Raw genomic sequence first — 13555 nt, 5'->3', positions numbered from 1 at the left:
CTTTATATAAAGGTGATGGGCTAGAGCTCTGTGTCAGGATTAATCATATGCTTTGTAAAAAGGGGATGGGCTAGTGCTTTGTGTCAGAATTAGCCATATGCTTTATATAAAGGTGATGGGCTAGCATACTTTGTCAGGATTAGCCATATGCTTTAGAAAAAGGTGATGGGCTAGCACTCTGTGTCAGGATTATCCATATGCTTTATAAAAAGGTGATGGGCTAGTGCTCTGTGTTAGTTTTAGCCATATGCTTTATAAAAAGGTGAGGGGCTAGAGCTCTGTGTCAGGATTAGTCCTATGCTTTGTAAAAAGGTGATGAGCTAGTGCTTTGTTTCAGGATTAGTCATATGCTTTATAAAAAGGTGATGGCTAGCGCTCTGTGACAGGATTCGCCATGTGCTTTATAAAAAGGTGATGGGCTACAGCTCTGTGTCAGGATTAGTCATATGCTTTGTAAAAAGGTGATGGGCTAGTGCTTTGTGTCAGGATTAGCAATATGCTTTATAAAAAATGTGATGGGCTAGAGCTCTGTGTCAGGATTAGCCATATGCTATATAACATGGTGATGGGCTAGTGCTCTGTGTCAGGATTGGCCATGTGCTTTATAAAAAAATGTGATGGGCTAGCGCTCTGTGTCAGGATTAGCCATATGCTATTAAAAAGTAATGGGCTAGTGTTCTGTGTTAGGATTAGCCATGTGCTTTGTAAAAAGGTGATGGGCTAATATTCTGTGTCAGGATTAGCCATATGCTTTATGAAAAGGTGATGGGATAGTATTCTGTGTCCGGATTAGCCATATGCTTTATAAAAAGGTGATGAGCTAGCATTCTGTGTCAGGATTAGCCATATGCTTTATAAAAAGGTGATGGGCTAGAGCTCTGTGTCAGGATTAGCCATATTCTTTAAAAAAAGGTGATGGGCTAGTGCTCTGTGTCATGATTAGCCATATGCATTATGAAAAGGTGATGGGCTTGTGTTCTGTGTCAGGATTAGCCATATGCTTTATAAAAAGGTGATGGGCTACTGCTCTGTGTCAGGATTAGCCATATGCTTTATAAAAAGGTGATGGGCTACTGCTTTGTTTCAGGATTAGCCATATGCTTTATAAAAAGGTGATGGTCTAGAACTCTGTCTCAGGATTAGCCATATGCTTTATAAAAAGGTGATGGGCTAGCGCTCTGTGTCAGGACTAGCCATATGCTTTATAAAAAGGTGATGGGCTAGTATTCTGTGTCAGGATTAGCCATATGCTTTATAAAAAGGTGATGGGCTAGAGCTCTGTGTCAGGATTAGCCATATGCTTTATAAAAAGGTGATGGGCTAGAGCTCTGTGTCAGGATTAGTCCTATGCTTTGTAAAAAGGTGATGGCTAGCACTCTGTGACAGGATTAGCCATATGCTTTATAAAAAGGTGATGGGCTAGAGCTCTGTGTAAGGATTAGTCATATGCTTTGTAAAAAGGTGATGGGCTAGTGCTTTGTGTCAGGATTAGCCATATGCTATATAAAATGGTGATGGTCTAGTGCTCTGTGTCAGGATTAGCCATATGCTTTATAAAAAGGTGATGGGCTAGAGCTCTGTGTTAGGATTAGCCATATGCTTTATAAAAAGGTGATGGGCTAGAGCTCTGTGTCAGAATTGCTTTATAAAAAGGTGATGGGCTAGAGCTCTGTGTTAGGATTAGCCACATGCTTTATAAAAAGGTGATGGGCTAGAGCTCTGTGTAAGGATTAGTCATATGCTTTGTAAAAAGGTGATGGGCTAGTGCTTTGTGTCAGGATTAGCCATATGCTATATAAAATGGTGATGGTCTAGTGCTCTGTGTCAGGATTAGCCATATGCTTCATATAAAAGTGATGGGCTAGAGCTCTGTGTCAGGATTAGTCCTATGCTTTGTAAAAAGGTGATGGGCTAGTGCTTTGTGTCATGATTAGCCATATGCTTTATATAAAGGTGATGGGTTAGTTCTTTGTGTCAGGATTAGCCATATGCTTTATAAAAAGATGATGGGCTAGAGCTCTGTGTCAGGATTAGCCATATGCTTTATATAAAAGTGATGGGGTAGAGCTCTGTGTCAGGATTAGCCATATGCTTTATATAAAGGTGATGGGCTAGTTCACTATGTAAGGATTAGCCATGTGCTTTATATAAAGGTGATGGGCTAGAGCTCTGTGTCAGGATTAGCCATGTGCTTTATATAAAGGTGATGGGCTAGTGCTTTGTGTCAGGATTAGCCATATGCTTTATATAAAGGTGATGGGCTAGCATACTGTGTCAGGATTAGCCATATGCTTTATAAAAAGGTGATGGGCTAGCGCTCTGTGTCAGGATTAGCCATATGCTTTATAAAAAAGTGATGGGGTAGTGCTTTGTTTCAGGATTAGCCATATACTTTATATAAAGGTGATGGGCTAGTTCACTGTGTCAGGATTAGCCATGTGCTTTATATAAAGGTGATGGGCAACGCTCTGTGTCAGGATTAGCCATATGCTTTATAAAAAGGTGATGGGCTAGCACTCTGTGTCAGGATTAGCCATATGCTTTATAAAAAGGTGATGGGGTTGAGCTCTGTGTCAGGATTAGCTATATACTTTATATAAAGGTGATGGGCTAGTTCACTGTGTCAGGATTAGCCATGTGCTTTATATAAAGGTGATGGGCAACGCTCTGTGTCAGGATTAGCCATATGCTTTATAAAAAGGTGATGGGGTTGAGCTCTGTGTCAGGATTAGCTATATACTTTATATAAAGGTGATGGGCAACGCTCTGTGTCAGGATTAGCCATATGCTTTATAAAAAGGTGATGGGCTAGCGCTCTGTGTCAGGATTAGCCATATGCTTTATAAAAAAGTGATGGGGTTGAGCTCTGTGTCAGGATTAGCTATATACTTTATATAAAGGTGATGGGCTAGTTCACTGTGTCAGGATTAGCCATGTGCTTTATATAAAGGTGATGGGCAACGCTCTGTGTCAGGATTAGCCATATGCTTTATAAAAAGGTGATGGGCTAGCGCTCTGTGTCAGGATTAGCCATATGCTTTATAAAAAGGTGATGGGGTTGAGCTCTGTGTCAGGATTAGCTATATACTTTATATAAAGGTGATGGGCTAGTTCACTGTGTCAGGATTAGCCATATGCTAATGTCGGACATGGAACACCTGCATCTCTCTCTACATGCTTTCAGTGTTCAAGATTAATTGCCCCTCCCATTAATCTGTTGTTGGAACTGCCTCTGCCTCACATTATATACATTAAAAAATCATATTTTTGTTTTTATGTTGAGCCAAGGTTAAAGTGAATGTAAAGTGAACACGGATGCCTCACGGCATCATATAGACTTTTAAAAATTATCCTGTTAACTTTACATTAAGAATAATTTCCACAACATAACTTTCTAGAAACTATTGACTTTATGGCATTGGTTCCCAAAAACTATAATCACCATATGGGTAAATCTATCCTTCAAAAATAAAGGTGCATATTTTTTCCCATAAACAAAGGGAAAGACAAATTGAGTCAATTTCCTTTTCTAGTTCATACTGCAAAGTACAACCCAAGCAAGTCATTTCTTTAACAGCTGATGTCTTGCTGAAGTATCTTTACACTTTTGTCACGTAGCCAAAAGAATATTAACTTCACAATAACAGAGGTAAAACAGTCTGCTAAAGTACAACTAAATCAGGCGTAAGCAATAAAAGAAAAACCAAATGCATTCAAATCAGTCTTAAAGTTTTAGTGAAATAGTGCGTAAGGGAAATCTAAATGTTACTAATTATCAACATAATAATGGCTGCTGATGAGCTGTTTTTAATGCTGAAGCGATCAGATATTTTCATTGTTCATTGGCAAAAAAAATGACATTATAGTTTTAGTGAAAAATAGCTCTATAATTAGCATGTTCCAGTGTGATCAGGTATCTGATCACAATCATAATTATCAGTTTCACTTAGCGAATTCAACAGCTAAAGGGACTTGATAAATGCTGACAACACTTTTTTGACTTATCCAGATATCCCAAGTCTTCCGGGAAGCTCCGGTAGTCTCCCGCATTGAAATAGCTGCTCCCTGACGCCCACAAATCAATTGGATTATCCCGTAAATTCAACCTACGGCAACTAACCAATATAATTATGGTAATTTCTTCAGCTAGTAACAGAGCGTGAATAACGTTTTTTTTTTAATGTGATGACATCACACAAAACAAACCGTTATGCACGCTCTGTTACTAGCCAGTAACTGGTTTGTTTTGGTCGGTGCAATCGCTTGTTGGTCCTTTCCGTTCAGCAGCTTTATGATTGGCTGAATAACTGCGGGCTGCTTAATTTCTGTTCATCTGTGTTCCAGTGTAAATGCTGGTAACCACCCGGTAGTCAGATCATAATACAGATGATTGAAGTAAGTGAGTGACTGTAAAGAGGTCAGGTGGCCATGGAGCAACCTATGCATGTAACAGAGGGGAGGGTGTCTTGTAATGGTGAGAGAAAGGTAATCTAAAACATTATCAGATAGTTTACGAGTACTTGCATGATATTCTCACCGCTCACTTTCCTACAGCGCTGGTATTACAGGTTTTCCTAAACCTGGCGTTAAAAGACAAGAAGTGAGAGCAGAGAAAAATTGTGCCCCTGCTTATCTTGTGGGAATGATGTTTTTTGAACTGTGTGAATGCTCCTATCGACCGAGGGTGCATGTGGATCTGCTTACCACACCTGAGAGACGTGGACCCTCTCATCCATTGATATGGACACTGTGGAACGCAACCCACTTGAACTTGGTACTTTTGAGAGGTCTCTTGGAACTGCCTCTATTAAATGCTATGCTACCCTTACCCCTCTGGCTGGATTGTGGGATGCTAACGAGTTTTCATTGGGGATTGTGGAGAGGTCCTAGGGCGGCAGACACAGACCAATGCACTCCAATACCAGCGCTGCTTAAGTCAGCGGTGAGCTGGTTGTACATGCTCGTTTTTTGAACTGTGTGAATGCTCCTATCGACCACGCTATGCTACCCTTACCCCTCTGGCTGGATTGTGGGATGCTAACGAGTTTTCATTGGGGATTGTGGAGAGGTCCTAGAGCGGCAGACACAGACCAATGCACTCCAATACCAGCGCTGCTTAAGTCAGCGGTGAGCTGGTTGTACATGCTCGTGCACGATTTCCCCATAGATATCAATGGGGAGAGCCAGCTGAGAAAAAGTCTAACACCTGCAATAAAGCAGCGTAAAGCTCAGTAACTCAGCCCCATTGATTCCTATGGGGAAACTACATTTATGTTTACACCTAACACCCTAACATGAACCCCAAGTCTAAACACCCCTAATCTTACACTTATTAAACCCTAATATGCCTCCCCCAACATCGCCGACACCTACATTATATTTATTAACCCCTAATCTGCCGCTCCGGACATCGCCTCCATTATAATAAACATATTAACCCCTAAACAGCTGCACTCTCTCATCGTAAACACTAGTTAAATATTATTAACCCCTAATCTGCCGCCCCTAATATCGCCGTCACCTACCCACATTTATTAACCTCTAATCTGCCGCCCCCAACGTCGCCGCCACTATACTAAAGTTATTAACCAATAACCCTAAGTCTAACCCTAACCCCCCTAACTTAAATATAATTAAAATAAATCTAAATAAAAATTACTATTAATAACTAAATAATTCCTATTTAAAATTTAAATACTAAATATAAAATAAACCCTAAGGAAGCTACAATATAACTAATAGTAACATTGTAGCTAGCTTAGGTTTTATTTTTATTTTACAGGCAAGTTTGTATTTATTTTAACTAGGTAGAATAGTTACTAAATAGTTATTAACTATTTACTAACTACATAGCTAAAATAAATACAAATTGACCTGTAAAATAAAACCTAACCGTCTTACACTAGTCCCTAACCAAACCCTACAATTAGCTAAATTACAAAAAAAAACACTAAATTACAGAAAATAAAAAACAAATTACAAGATCTTTAACCCCTTAACGACTGAGGACGTGCAGGGTACGTCCTCTAAAGGATGTCAGTTAACGACCAAGGACGTACCCTGCACGTCCTCAGTCTGGAAAGCAGCTGGAAGCGATCCTGCTCGCTTCCAGCTGCTTTCCGGTTATTACAGTGATGCCTCGACATCGAGGCATCCTGCAATAACACTTTCTGGCCATCCGATGCAGAGAGAGCCACTCTGTGGCCCTCTCTGCACCAGACATCGATGGCCGGTATCGTTGGTGGGTGGGAGCCAACTTGGGAGGCGGGTGGGCGGCCATCGGTGAGCTCTGGAAGGTGGAGGGGGGCGGGATCGGGGGCTGAGCCTTCGGGGGCGCGTGCGTGCACGGGGGTGGCGGGCGGCCGCGTGCACGGGGCGGGAGCGGGTGGGAACCGCTACACTACAGAAAAAAAGTTAAAAGTAAAATGTAAAAAAAAATGAAATACACTTTTTTTTCAAAAGCATCTACGGGATCTGGAAGGGGTGGGGGGTTGGTATTGGGGGGGGGGAAGCTACACTACAGAAAAGGGACATTTTTTTAATAAAAAAAGCATATTATTCACTAAAATGGGTACTGGCAGACAGCTGCCAGTACCCAAGATGGCGCACATTAAGTCAGAGGGGGAGGGTTAGAGAGCTGTTTGGTGGGGGATCAGTGAGGTTGGGGGCTAAGGGGGATCCTACACCACAGCATATGTAAATATGCTAAAAAATGCACAAAAAAGCCCAAATTTTCCTTTTATTTTAGTACTGGCAGAGTTTCTGCCAGTACTTAAGATGGCGGGGACATTTGTGGGGTAGGGGAGGGATCAGGAGGTCTGATGTTTCAGGTGGGAGGCTGATCTTTACACTAAAGCTAAAATTAACCCTGCAAGCTCCCTACAAGCTACCTAATTAACCCCTTCACTGCTAGCCATAATACACGTGTGATGCGCAGCGCCATTTAGCAGCATTCTAATGACCAAAAAGCAATGCCAAAGTCATATATGTCTGCTATTTCTGAACAAAGGGGATCCCAGAGAAGCATTTGCAACCATTTGTGCCATAATTGCACAAGCTGTTTGTAAATGATTTCAGTGAGAAACCTAAAATTGTGAGAAATTGAACGTTTTTTTAATTTGATCGCATTTGGCGGTGAATGGTATAAATATACCAAAATGGGCCTAGATCTATACTTGGGGTTGTCTACTACACTACACTAAAGCTAAAAATACCCCAAAAAGCTCCTTACATGCTCCCTAATTAACCCCTTCACTGCTGGGCATAATACACGTGTGGTGCGCAGTGGCATTTAGCGGCCTTCTAATTACCAAAAAGCAATGCCAAAGCCATATATGTCTAATATTTTTGAATGAAGGGGACCCCAGAGAAGAATTTACAACCATTTATGCCATAATTGCACAAGCAGTTTGTAAATAATTTCAGTGAGAAACTGAAAGTTTGTGAAAAAATTTGTGAAAAAGTGAACGATTTTTTGTATTTGATCGCATTTGGCAGTGAAATGGTGGCATGAAATATACCAAAATGGGCCTAGATCAATACTTTGGGATGTCTTCTAAAAAAAATTTTATACATGTCAATGGATATTCAGGGATTCCTGAAAGATATCAGTGTCCCAATGTAACTAGCGCTAATTTTGAAAAAAAATGGTTTGAAAATAGCAAAGTGCTACTTGTATTTATGGCCCTATAAGTTACAAAAAAAGCAAAGAACATGTTAACATTGGGTATTTCTAAACTCAGGACAAAATTTAGAAACTATTTAGCATGGGTATTTTTTGGTAGTTGTAGATATGTAACAGATTTTGGGGTTCAAAGTTAGAAAAAGTGTGTTTTTTTCCATTTTTCCTCATATTTTATAATTTTTTTTATAGTAAATGATAAGATATGATGAAAATAATGGTATTTTTAGAAAGTCCATTTAATGGCGAGAAAAACGGTATATAATATGTGTGGGTACAGTAAATGAGGAAGAGGAAAATTTCAGCTAAACACAAACACCACAGAAATGTAAAAATAGCCTTGGTCCCAAACGGACAGAAAATGGAAAAGTGCTCTGGTCACTAAGGGGTTAAACTAATTACACCTAATCTAATAGCCCTATCAAAATAAAAAAAAACTAGCCTAAACTAAACTACCAATAGCCATTAAAAGGGCCTTTTGAATGAATTATTTTTAATATATTACATTACTGCTTGTTGGAATAAAAAAGGTAAAGAATATATACCTTGGAGCCTGCCTATTAGATAATTTTATATACTATATTTAGACCAAAAATTTATGTTAGCAATGTATGTATATTTATAATTAAAAATTAGATTGTGTTTATTTTAATATTTATATAAGCAGCTATCTAATCAGTGTACAAAATTAACCTTGATTTTCTACGGCTGAACCAGACAGTAGAAAAAGAAAGGACAGCGTTTACTCAAACCTTAAATCATGAAATGAGACGTAGATTGAAGATACTCTTTTACCAAGATTTTATAGATGTATAAATACAGTTTACAAAATAAAATTTACTAAAAGCAATGATACATGCACTATAAAAATATGGTAATGGAGGGCGTGTCCGGACAGCGGCCATGATCGGTCGCAAATCTGGGGGCTGCTGATGAGAAGGAGATAATCTGCCGATTATTTGCCAATTTAATGCTTCATCTTACATTTAATTCAGTAAATCCTACTAAAGAAGCATGAACTGACCTAGAGATGTTAATTTGGTCCGAGTGGCATAAGCAGTTTTCCAGACTGGACCGTTGATGTTCGAGGCGGCAGCCTACTCCTCAACAACCCCCCCCCCCCCCGCAACCCAGGGAAGTGCAATATCGGTTCTCATACTGCAATACTATCTGTAAATATGGAGGCATTATATTCTAAAGTGCAAGCCCTCTTCAGCAATTTTGAGCAGATGATGATCACTCAACTTGACCATCTCCAGTCTATCATAGAAGATGGATGTGCGGAGGTAGCTGTCCCGGGGACCGGAAAACACTAAAGGTAGTGGGACCTGTCGAGCGGATATGCAATGAGAAAGCTAGCTCATGCCAATTACTGTAGAGATCAGCTCTTTGTTCTGAGCTGAATACCTGTGAGAGCCCTTCCTGCCTTACTTTGCTTTCTGCGCTAAGGGATGCGGCCGGCCACTTGCAGTACGACATTGCTTATATTCATCCACGGGAAGAGACTTATCTTGTGGGAATGATGTTTTTTGAACTGTGTGAATGCTCCTATCAACCGAGGGTGCATGTGGATCTGCTTACCACACCTGAGAGAAGTGGACCCTCTCATCCATTGATATGGACACTGTGGAACGCAACCCACTTGAACTTGGTACTTTTGAGAGGTCTCTTGGAACTGCTTCTATTAAACGCTATGCTATCCTTACCCCTCTGGCTGGATTGTGGGATGCTAACGAGTTTTCATTGGGGATTGTGGAGAGGTCCTAGGGCGGCAGACACAGACCAATGCATCCCCTCTGGTGACTGTCTTTTAAAAGCTGGAGTTGGCTAAGGGACGTAAACATTGTCTCTCTCTTTGAGACTTTCGCTATAGTCTTATGTTTAAAAAAAACGGTATTATGGTGTAGATTTTGGATCTTGAAGTTACTTATGTCTATACTTACTTTTCACCCCTTTGTATGTATGAGTATTTTAGTATAAAGATGAGGATTTTGTATTCATGAAGAACAATGTTCTGAAAACAGATTCCACATCTGTAACTTTTTTATGTTTTAAGTATTTACTGAGTTAAATAGGGTTTTCCAGGAGCTGTTATTAGACTCCGGTAACGAGGTGCCTGTAGCGACACTTGTTATTTTTATGGTTTATCACCTGCTAACAGTTGGAGCCAGCATGGGGAGTTCATATAAGCAGTTGAATTCACTAATTTCCCTCCCTGCTGGCTGACATAATGATTGTATACTGCACTCTCAAAACGCAGATACACCCTACTATATGTGTAAACTATACTTACCTGTAAAACACGGGTCGCAATGCTAGGCTAGGTTATATGGCTATAGTGTACGGGGATTTCTTAGTTCCTACGCAGTTCAGTATTGTATTATATACTAATGTTTCCTTCAGTGCTGCAAGTTGGAATAACTGTATATCATGTCCTCTGATTTGATATGCTAAGTATTATAGAGTGTCTATCGCATATGTAAGATGGTGTACTTGAGATTTTTTAAGCGCTTAGGAGAGATAATTATTAATCAGAAAGTCTTGTTATTACCTTCTCAGTTGCTTTTCCACTATATTTAGAGGCCCTACAGTGGCCCGTGAGCTTCATATATATATAGTGCCAAGAGTAAGTTCCAAATAAGGTTTTTAAGAGCTTATCATAATGTCCCTGAGTCGCCAGGATTGCCCAGTATACCCCGGCAAGGGGTCAATAGCTATCTCTTGCTATTCTGCGTAAAATATTTATTAGAATTTTTTAGAGAGACCCAACAGTGGTCTGTGTAATCTCAATACTATATCCCTTGCTGTGCTGTTTTATTATGACCAGAAGCCAAAAAATATATTTTATTCCTTAGGGACATTCAGGAATAAACATTACATAGCTCAATAGAGTTTTGAAATCCTTATAAATATGTTAGTTAATATAGAAATTTGTAAAATAGTTACTGTATAAGTCTGAAGAAATATACCAAGGGTCCATAAGTGGTCCTAACCTTCAACCTTTAACCTTATACTGCAAACCTCTAAATATTACACAGTTGATAGATATTATAGCTTTTAAAGAGTTTTATTTGCCAGTTTGGCATAATATATTAAAGGTCCAAAAGCACCCTTATAGTTTCTCTAAATTTTACAGACTTAGAATCCTTATATATCTTACTTTAGGTATTTACCTATTATTCTTATGGTATTAATACTATTTATACAAGGGAGATGTTCTATCTATGCAATTTTAACATTATTTCTTATATAGAATTGTACTGATTTGTTGGGTCCCAGAAGGGCCTTGCTGATATATCCCCCAACATCTACCCTTATTCATATTCAATATTTGTGGTCCAATAGTGGTCACTAATTCTTAGTTGGGGTGCGCTTCACTTTTATTTTTGTATATATAAGGGGGCTGTCAGGGTTTTTTCCCTGTTTTGTTTGCCATGTGCTGCTGGCAGCCATTTTACTCACCTCTCTTGCTGACTATGGTGCATTGTGGTGGATGCTGCTCATTTCCTGCACTTCCTTTTATGGCCAGACTGGTGTGCATCATCTGTGTGAGACAGGATGCAGTCTCAGAATTGTGATGTTATCACTTATTATTTAAAGGGCCTCTGTTCAGTATGCTTTGCCTTTGCGTTGTCTCAGACCTGTTTGTGAGAGTTCCTGTGTATTACCTGGCTGTCTGACGTCCTTCCTGGTTCCTGATCCCTGGCTTGTTCCTGACTCTGCTGTTTTCCTTCCAGCTCGTCTGACTATTCGCTTTGGCTCCTGACTCGGCTCGTCTGACTACCAGCTCTGGTTTTGACTCCTGGCTTGTTATTTGACTTGTGGACTTTTTATAATTTTTTGTTATTAATAAAGGTGTGATTATTTTTGCACTTCTCGTCTCAGTCTGATTCCTGGCACCCTGACAAGGGTCCCTTATTACAATATATGTACCCTTGGTAAAAAAAGGGAAAAATTAGGTTTTAGGCTGACATTGTTTATTCAGTTTGACATAGTTTTTTTTTTTTTTTTTTTTTTTTTTATAATTTTTATTGAGGTCAAAGTATTGGCATACATAGAAAGTATAATAACAATGCATAACAGTGCATAATTATATATCAGAAAAAAGGACTTATGGAAAGAAGCACCATAAAGATTAGATAGTAATAAAACATGCAATTAACAATATCCACCATATCAATAGGCCATGACATGAATTACACGTAACAAACAACGTCTATTATCCGTAGGCTTTAGTTTTAAATACGTGACTCTGTAGCCTTGCCTAGTCATATATCTACAGAGCATAGAGTAAGGTAGACCGTATGGAATACCCATTGAGAAGGCATATATAATCAGTAACATCTACCACATCAAGGTATATAATGCAAAATTTTAGGTAGAAGTTTGTGTACAGTAAATGATGTCCACCGTTTATATGATATAAAGCTCTGTGGTTGAACATCGCTAAAGAAGGAAGATAAATGCATGCCAATATTCATCTAAGCCTTTTATGGGGAATAGAAGGCCACTTATGGACCTCATACTTTATGGGATGATGACAAGGGCCTAAGGCTACATGAAAGAGAAGAGACCACTAGTGGATCTCAGTATTAAGACCTCTTACTTTCTTATTAGAATTAAACAAACAAATCCCCCACATGCTGAGACGAGCCTCTCATGGGCCCCATTGCATTTGAATTCTATTTAAAGGGAATATAACAAACATTCTTACTGAGCTAGGGAAGAAATAAGTGATGCTGACCAATCATGCTGGGTCAGGTGAAGTAATATAAGGTCAGCAATATGATGGGATGTAAGAATTACTATTAGAATTAGAAGAATGGTAGAAAGGGTTGCGGTATTTGCAAGATAACCCGCATATTTAGTCCTCCTAGTCTAGAAGGCACATTAGATGGGAAGTTGGGGGGGGGGGAGGTGGGCATTTAAATATGGTAGGTACGAGAGAAGAAACTTCACGTTAGTAATATATTTGGTGAAACTATGGGGGGGAGGAGGTGTGAATTTAAGTAGCCCAAACTAGGCATATCAGGGAATTGCACATTGCAAAAAAAAAAGGGAGAAAGAGCACTGTATCCTGACTCAACATACACTAATTGCAATAGGACAGAACTTTACATCTGTGTGGGAGACTAGCTGGGCATAGACAAAAGCTATATTCCGTGAACCTATAGCTAAATATAAGTGCAGGTCCAGCCTGCGCTAGAAAAGAGGACATCCTGAAGTGACTGAGATCAGACCAAAGGATAGGTATTAGTCAGCAGTACGGTTACAGCCCTCCTGTATATATATGCAAATATGAGTAATATGGAAAGCACAGGAGTTTGCCATGGCTACACAACAATTGCAGATAGTTAATTGAGAGCAAATTTATAACTGTAGCGCGGAGTGTACAATTAGAACATTACTTATGTACAATAACAGGCATTATGGTGCAATGCTATATCAAAAACTATTCTATAAAGCCATATATTTGTTAGACACAAACATCACGCTGCCCCGGCCACTGGCAGCGAGAGGTCATGCACACAAATTTCCTCTAAACACAATGCCTATACATGAAGCATGAGAGCCTGCAAACTTAGAAGAATTATGTGGTGAAATATTTAAATTCTGGTAAGCTCACTAAATATGCAAACAATGAGGAGCCTGTACATATAATGCAATAACATGAATAGCTAAAGGGATGATAAACTGGCCCCATTTGAACATAAACAGAAATACATATAGATAGCATTACATTCAGTTTCTATTAATGCCCCAATGAAAAATAAAAAAACATATCAGGGCTCAAACAAATTTTGCAGGGAACAGCTTGTAGTAATCTGTAAGCATATAATATTGCAGCTCCACACTTGGGGATATACAGTATAG

The sequence above is a fragment of the Bombina bombina genome, chromosome 3 (assembly GCF_027579735.1).
Source record: "Bombina bombina isolate aBomBom1 chromosome 3, aBomBom1.pri, whole genome shotgun sequence".
In the NCBI taxonomy this organism is placed as follows: Eukaryota; Metazoa; Chordata; class Amphibia; order Anura; family Bombinatoridae; genus Bombina; species Bombina bombina.
The sequence above is the reverse complement of the archived record's forward strand: the minus strand, read 5'-3'. Positions refer to the sequence as shown.